Raw genomic sequence first — 8,771 nt, forward strand, 5'->3', positions numbered from 1 at the left:
TAGCTAACTCAGTTAGCAGGATTTCATTGTTGACGATTTGGCATGATCTTGGATCGTTTGGTTCTTCGAAAGACATCCTGCACTTGTTGTCATAGCAACATGTGCGCCAGCTTAAACCTGCTCCAGAGCAGGCTTATTTCATGTAAACAAGATTAGATCACAGCTGTATAAGCGGAGGAGATAGGCAAGTCTGTCGTAGCCATGTCCATTTTTACGACAGCAACCTGTTGCGGAAGATGCAATAATAATTTGCAGATTTTTTCGAATTAATCACGTATTGCGCAATAGACAGGATCCTTTAGAGCAGCGCGACAGTGTGATTGTAGAGAGATTTTTCTTGGTGGCTGTTATAAACAGACACACACATCATTTAACATTGGCTTTTGAAGAGGAATAAGGAGTGTTGGAGCCATAAATCTAAAATATTTAAGTTATTTGTATGATAGTTTGCTTTTTATTTTTATCATATTCAGTAAGAAGAGTTGTTCGGGCCATTTTATTGTGAAGTTTAGTTTACTTTGAAAGGCTTGCTTCCTGTCGAGCCGTATATTGTATTAAAAAAAACTATGGATGGATTATCTAGACACGGAGCAATACAGTTTTACCGTGTAAACTGTGGATGACTTGGAAAAGGAAGATTTTCGTTTTTTATGGATAAAGATTTTTTTTTTTGTTAAAATTCCCAGTTTGCACGCGTCCTTTACTTCCCGTGTCTAAGGAATGACACTGAAATTTGGATCTCTTGACATAACAAGTGCCTTTTTAAAATAAAGTGTAATAATGAAAGGCTACCATTTTGTAGAATATTCTTGTATTTCACTTTTACTTGTTCCTTCTAGTGGGTCCTGTGGAGGCTCTGACATAAAAGAACAAAGTAAATATGAGATTATTAAAATGCAAAAATTAATACTGTAGAAAGTGATAGAAACATCTACCATGGACAGTATTTATGCATTAATTTGTCTGCTGCTTTTTGCCAGCCCTCTCTCCTGGCTTTAACAGATTTTGAGGTGTTTTAATTAATGACTCATATTCGGCATAACCCTCCATTAAAAGCTCGTGTTCTGCTGGGAGAAAAACTGTGGGCGTTCTTTGCTGAACAGCCAATAGCAGCGCTGCTGATCAATGTTTCTACTATCGATACATTTCCCCTTTTAAACAAACGCATGAGCGCGCAGTTGTCTCAGATAACTCAATCCAGCCATACTAATCGTAAACAACAGGTGTGTTCGAAGAACCCAATTAGCCGGATCATGATTAGCCGGATGAAATCATCTTGGATGTCTCATTTGATCTTGGATGTTTTAAGCAACGTACGAAGAACGGACCCCAAGCCTGGGAAATGCTAATAACCGTTAGTCGCTTCCTTGTTTTGACCCCTGTTGCGCATGAACAGTACGTACTTCCATTAAAATTGTAAATAAACACTAAAAAGGCTTTATTTACAAACAAATTGAGTAAAGACAAAGCATAAAACACCAAAATAACCACTAATACCCCAGCAGGACATGATACTCTTTCATAAAAACTTTGTATGCAACCAGAGTGAACTACTGACGTATAAATAAAACAAGTCCAATAAGCCCCAAATAAGGATACACACTTTTAAAGGCACCAAACCATCGGCTCAGTACAGATTTTTTTTCTCACCTACTGACTGTGTAGAGTAGGGTTTCCTAACGGGGGCAGTTTCCACCCCCTGGCGGGCATTTAGAGGCCAACAGGGGGTGCTAAAAGTAATATTTACAAAAGGGGGGCATTGACATCCTTTTTGGAGGGCGTTTCATTGAAAGTAAAGTTCACACCAAAGATGCGCAACAAAACGTTAAACTTCTTGAGAAAAATTTCTCTGCAACATTGAAACATATGTTGCAGTTCCCTCCTCCTCCTCCTCCTCCAGGCGTTGGGGATGACAGTAGAGTGTTGTGTTTATTTTGTGTGTATTGTTAGAAGAAAGAGAAGCAGGAAAAAAGGGGACAACAGTCCTATGGGTAGGTGTGTTTATCTCTGTTATGGGAAGCGATTGAGTGGCCAAGCAAGCCTTGTTTTGTACTTATCCTGCCTAAAGATGAATAAAGGTTTACAAAGAGTTCAACTTGCCTCTTCGATGCTATTGCTCTGTCAGTAGAGCAGGACTGATGCAAGCTAGTTACCTACCAACAAGCTGAGGCGAAAACTAATAAGGAGACATCTGAACCTTATTAGGAAAGGTAACACATGCGTGGCACTGCAACCATAGACATAGGTAGACGGCCAACGTACTGATGCTGCCTATTGGAGCTGACGTTTCCGCTCAGCTGCCATTTTGGATGGGTATCTCACGCGACCCCAGTGCATTTATTTGTACTGAGGAAGCCGTTTGCCCAACTAAAATAAATCATAAGTCCTTGAATTTTTACCCGATTTTCACACGTTTTGGTTTGTTAAAAACGACAGAGATGTGGTTATGATACAGGATGCTGTCACACATGCAAAACAACATTTTAAATGCTGAAATACATTGTTTAAACCATTTAAAGAGCATTTATTTATTTTGCAAATGAATTCTCTTTAACAGACATATGATAGATTAATATATAAATGTGATATTACATTGAAATGCTTTGTTTTATGCTCTTAAACAAAGAGACGTGGTATTACAAATTAATAAACATATAAGTTAATACATTTTATATTTTAATAAAGAAACAAGTTGGATTGTTCATTTAAAATTATTTCACTCTCTCAAACATGTACAGTCCTGAGCCTCTAAACACCAACAATAATTTATTCATGTTTTTGCATGATGAGCATACACACAGTTCTTTTAAAGGCCTGGAAAAGTGTTCTTTAAATTTTCCAGGCCATTCCAGGGCCTTACACTACCCTGCTTGCAACTAGGGCTGGAGCTTAAGACCCTTGAAAAATAATTGTTTTTCACAGCTTCTTGCATGTGACAGTACTCTATAAGTCCAAGGTACTTAATTTGGCGATGTGATTCAGCCTTAATTTGTGAAACACGCCAATAACACATAAATAAACATACAATTATGGTCCATCTATCTATTTCTGCATTGTTCTCACCAAGTAAAAACTCATCTTCAGAGCCAATCTCAGCCCAAAATTGTGATCTGCACCACGTGATCTAATTTCAATACTTATAACAGCTTAATGCAACCGTAAACTGCAGAAAATACAGGTAAAGTTGCTCCCACTGCGTGTACTCTCATTGGCTCTATGCCAGCCTAGAGCAGGAGAGATCCATCCAATACGGCGGCGCCGCAGGATATGCTCCAGCCCGTAATGAGGCGTCTACGTATATAATGTCTATGACTGCAACTGCATCAACGACTCTTCTTCTCTTCAGTGTTGCATATATTGTGTAAATTCTGCTCATCTGTATAATCTGATTGAATTTGACTTTAGAAAGTGCCTTGAGATGACATGTTTCATGAATTGGCTCTATATAAATAAAATTGAATTGAACTGAACTGAATTTTTGTTTTTTATTCATACAAAACATAGTGGATCCTTCATCTTAAGCATACACAGCAATATATCAGCATGGCTAGTGCAGACCTTACAGCAGTTGCAGCAAAAACCTGTTCTTTTCAAGATAAAAGACAGAAGAGAAGAAACACGTGAGAACCAACACACACTGTTTCTAAGTTTCACAACCCACGTCTGACCATGCAGTAAGATTTTTCTTCTTGCTCTACTGAGTGGTTCTGTTGCAGCTTTCAGCTGGCCTTGGTTTCATGTTTGTGTTTATTTTTTATGTCAAAGTAGAACTACTGTATATAGAAGAAGTATAGTCTCATTAGAATCAGACTTTTTAAGACATTGAATTTATAACACGGAATGTTTATCTAGCACAATTATGTATTTCTTTTTGTTTTTATTTCAAATTCCCCTGCAAAAATTCTGCCTGCAAAAATTTGCCTGCAAAGGTTCCGCCGCAGAAATGCATATGCAAATGAATTGACCTTCTGGTGACTCAAGGCAAAACAATTAGCACTAGATTGAGTCGAGTGGCTTTTATCTAATCAAATTATGCTCATTTGATCACGTGACACACCAGAGTGTTGGGTGCATTTGGGGCACAAATGGTAAATGGCTTGTACTTGTTTAGCCCTTTAAGAAGTCTGACGACCCCAAAGCATTTTAAACTACAATCAGTCATTCACACACACATCCACGCCCTGACAGTGGTGAGCTGTGTTAGCAGCCACAGCTGCCCTGGGACACACTGACATAAGCGAGGCTGCCATACATTGGCACGCACTGGTGTGACACGTGATCAAATGAGCATAATTTCATTAGGTAAATTGTGCTTGACTTGATCGAGAGCTGATTGCCTTGGCTTGAGTCACCAGAAGGTCAACAAACGTGCAAGTTTGTTGACCTTCTGGTGACAAGGCAAGGCAAATTCAAAGTAAGAATTTAAAATCATACATAAATCATAGGATAAACATTCAGTGTCATAAATTCAGTGTCTAAAAGTCTTATTGTAATTAGCCTATATTTCTTCAAGAACTAGGACACTGGGAAATGTTATAAAGGGCACCTAATATGCTTCCTTTTAAACAAGTTAGCATATGTCGATGGGCCATTGAAAACATGCTCATTACATTTCTTTGTACAAAATCATTCTCTGATAATGAGAGTTCACCTCCTCGGTTCCGCCTATTTTGAGCTCCTTTAAGAATGAGCTGTTTTAGGGCTCTGACACTTTTATACAAATAAGGTGTAGCTGGCCGCGCCCTCCATCTCAATGTTTACACTGGCACTTTATACACGTGAAAATGGGTGCAAACAGATGCAGAGTGGTACAACAGTACATCTTTGACCCTGAGTGAGCCCTAGAAGCAGGGAAGCCTCCAGCACAACCAGCAAAGTTGCAGCAACAGCTTCTGAATAATATGTTTCTAAATGGACACAGGGCTATCAGTACCCTATTGTTGGTGTTAGCTTGTGCTAAATGACAAATCAGTTTCATATCGAAGAGCCATTGTACAGCGCATACAGCAGTACAGTGAAGGTGAAGGGTGGGGCTCAGCTGGAGCTGCTAGGTGAGGGACAGTGGGTTTTCTTTTAGCACTTAGACGGTTTCATGAAGCAGTAGAGACCGAAATGGAAGTACAAAAACGAGCAAAAAGTGAATTTTGCATAATAGGTACCCTTTAACATTCTTAACCAGTTATTTTGATCATATCTTATCTAGTTTAACTTTAAATTCCCCCCTTAGTTAGTAGTTTGTATAACTGTATATAAGTGGGATAGTTGGTCTTTCTTAATGATTATATTTCTTTTGTGTGTATTGTGTTACCTAATCAGTAGTGAAGAAATATAAGTTTATTGGTCTCATACACTTTTCATTTTAACTTGTTCATTGATCTTATAATATTGAAAGTGCTAATTCCAGATTGCTCATTGAGCAAGAATTCATGCATTAGATTTATTTTAATAGATTATGAGAGTGATACATTTTCCTATAAATTGACAGAGTTCAGTACCACTACACCATCCGTCCATTGTCTTTCACTTCTGTGATATTTCGCCTCTATGACTGGCAACACTCTGCTACACTCCAGCTATTCGGGGTCATCCCAAAGCATTTCCTTGCAAAAATGGATATGTGTGTCCCAAAAGTCAATTCTGGGTCTCCTGGCAGTAGGATATACCTTTTCACCCCAGAACAAAGGTCCAAAATCCCCCATCAGTATAACCGGCTACTGCACCCATTAAACCAGAACAAGACATCAAGATGCTTGAACTCCTTTGCTTAAGGCAAAGACTGACCCCCTTACTCGGAGGAAAAAAAACACACATTTTTTCTAGCTGAGAATTATGAACTCAGGCTTGGAGATGATTCTCATCATGGCCTCTTAGGAAAAGCAGCATATGAGGTACAAAAAATAACCAGTTTCAGATGTCCTCACTTTGCTTAATGAACCTCTTATGTGGTTTTTCTAATCTGATAAAAGCCTATCAACCCACTGCCAAATCAGCCTTATTGAGTATACATACAGTCTAATAGTGCCAGACTATTGTGATAATTCTGTGAGTAAATGTCCAGTGTTTATCTCTGTCTGCCTGCCAAGTTACCCACCAGGTTCCTGTTTTTTAGATTTCCCAGCCTCGCCTTCCCCTTGTTGGACACTCTATTGGTTTTCTGCTTGCTGGTTATCAACCTGGACTTTACCTCGACCACAAATCTTGCCCAGCTGCCACCACAGATCCCCAGATTCACCAGTAGACACCTACTTGTTTATTTATTCTCATTTAGGTTCTGACATATTAGTTCATGAGTTTACTTTCTAAATTTGTTCTTGTGTTCTGTTCTTTTGTGTTATTGGATTCATTTCTCTAATATCTCTGTTTTTCTTTTCCCCTCGGTTCGTAGTTCTTATCTTAAGCTCCAGTCATCTTGATGAGTCTCTCTCCCTCATCTTTGGGAACCAGACTCTATTTATGGCTACGAGCATCTGTCTAGGAATTTTGTTTAGAAATGCATTTGTAACCCTATATCAGACTGATAGATGTCAATGACTGTCGATCGTTTTTAAAGTAAGTATTTCAGTTCTGGATTTTGTGTTTATTAATGTCAGCGGCGCAACCATCATCTCAGAAATGAGGGGGGGATAATATTTTAAAGGTCTTTTTAGTGATTTATCATCCTCTCGCACCTCTCCTTAGTGGGTAAAGTGTCAGCTACAGCACCAGCGGACCAAGTTCTTTAAACTATATACTAAAAAAATCTGAAGTTTTAGCTGCCAACTTTTGGTTGAGTTGACACAATGACTTCCGGATACCTTAAGGGATAAATAGCCAGATCAAGAAGTGCCAAATCAAATGCCTCCTCCCTGACTCTGTTCTTTCTGTTGCAGCAATAAAAAAATATTTATTTTTAAAAAGAGGAAAGCCATAAACTCTGCACAGAAAATGGAGAGGTTTGGGTTTATTTCTTGCATGAACTAACAAATAAGGGATGTAACATAGGTAATAACGTAAGTATTCCTGTCAACTAACTTAATAGGATACATCATTTAGTTAACATCCGTGTGCAACAGCATTACTCAACTTACACAGTTTGTTTGGGGGGAAAAAACTGTCAGTTTGATTGGCTTTATAGAAAAGTCTGACATGTGTTGTAACTTTAAATTTGATTTGATGGCTGCAAATCAATTCATCTTTATCTGCCCTTTAGAGCTGACACATCCCTACATTTTAGTGTTTCATCTTGAAAAATTGGAGAAAATACGTTTTCACAATCAAAGGGAAAACACAGTGATAAACGGTGCAGCACAAGGTGTATGAATTAAAAGGGACACATTGTTAAGAGTGCTGAACAGTCTGAGGGTCCCTCCCAAAGTACAAGTGACAGACTCGTCGCTCACTTGTGTCCTTTTGTGTTCTGGGCCCCTATATTCTCATACCACATCCCCATGCCCCCACACACATCCATGATAAAAACGGGAAAAAAAATAACGCGGTTCTCCGAGCAGCAACACGAAACAGCGAGCTAAAATACCAAGCGGCAAGAAGGCCCATTAGCCGATACCTTTCACGGTGAGAAATACTGCAGGGGGAGATCCACGCATTTAAAATGCACAGGCAAAATGCAACCTCCCTCATTTAGGGGCTTTAGAACAATCTCTTGCAAAAAACAAGTACAAGCCATAACAAATCTCTTGCGTTTTGTTCATCAAATGATCCGTCTGGCGTCCACCTGGAGCCCAAAATATCGTCAAATATGTCCAGCTGAGGTCGGCCCTTCTTCCCCGTTAATCAGTGGCTTATTATGGAAAGAAAATGAAACGAACGGGATTCTCACCTCATTTAAGACGCGCTCCGAGACGTGTCACCTCCCTACTGCGCATAGCTCTGTCCGGTTACGACGGATCCGTTCCGCGGCGGTCTGGGTGGAAGTGAAATGAGATAAAGGGGAGAAAAAGGAGGAGAGGCTGATAATGAGGCGGCCGCCGCACATCACAGCACACGGCAGCACGCCGAGGATGGACGGATGCTCCCCCTGCAGCAGCAACGGCGGCAGCGCAGCGGAGAGGCACCGCGACGCACCTACACCCCGAGAGCCACAGGAATCACCGAGCTGCACGGGCTCCAGCCTGTACTGAAAAATAAATTAGGTGTTTTTTTATATATATATGTGTTCAAATATACTAGATTGTGTTCACTCCCATAACAAGCAATAAAATGCTCTCAACATTTTTTTTAATTAGTGTAGTAATACAGCAGGGATGTGTGCGCAATTACTGTGTGCAGTGGCGGTTCTTGCATAAATGACACCCCTGGGCAAACCCCTCCTTCCACCATCCTTCGCACAACCGCCCACCCCCTCTTAAAAGCCCATTCAGCTCATGTTTATAAATGCATGTGGATGTCAATAAATTAGAATACCTTTCTAATTAGAATATCTATCTATCTATCTATCTATCTATCTATCTATCTATCTATCTATCTATCTATCTATCTATCTATCTATCTATCTATCTATCTATCTATCTATCTATCTATCTATCTATCTGTCTGTTTAATCTATAATCAGTTTCAAATAATTCAACCCAAATTTAAGCTGTCTGCAGTTTGTGATTTTCACATTAAATATGATTGCAATTTCATGGTTTTCTTGAAAAAAAACAACAGCATAGGGTTATCATTAACTGGACATGTAAAACAAAACAACATGACTAAAACATACTAAAAGAAACAGTAGGTCCACACAGAACATGTTTTAGAAGCGACTAACAGATCACTTTTGTTTTTGGTCT

At 39.3% G+C, this 8,771-nt stretch overlaps 1 protein-coding gene across 1 annotated transcript in view; it reads right to left on the minus strand.

The window, feature by feature from the left end:
* The window catches only part of b4galnt1b (beta-1,4-N-acetyl-galactosaminyl transferase 1b), a 29,202-nt gene extending 21,112 nt beyond the window's left edge, over positions 1-8,090 (minus strand). Inside the window, exon 1 of the mRNA XM_036124753.1 lies at positions 7,817-8,090. The gene's annotated coding sequence lies outside the window, so the exon portion shown is untranslated. The remainder of the gene's footprint in view (positions 1-7,816) is intronic.
* Between the last annotated feature and the right edge of the window lie 681 nt (positions 8,091-8,771).

This window comes from Fundulus heteroclitus, chromosome 20 (assembly GCF_011125445.2).
Source record: "Fundulus heteroclitus isolate FHET01 chromosome 20, MU-UCD_Fhet_4.1, whole genome shotgun sequence".
In the NCBI taxonomy this organism is placed as follows: Eukaryota; Metazoa; Chordata; class Actinopteri; order Cyprinodontiformes; family Fundulidae; genus Fundulus; species Fundulus heteroclitus.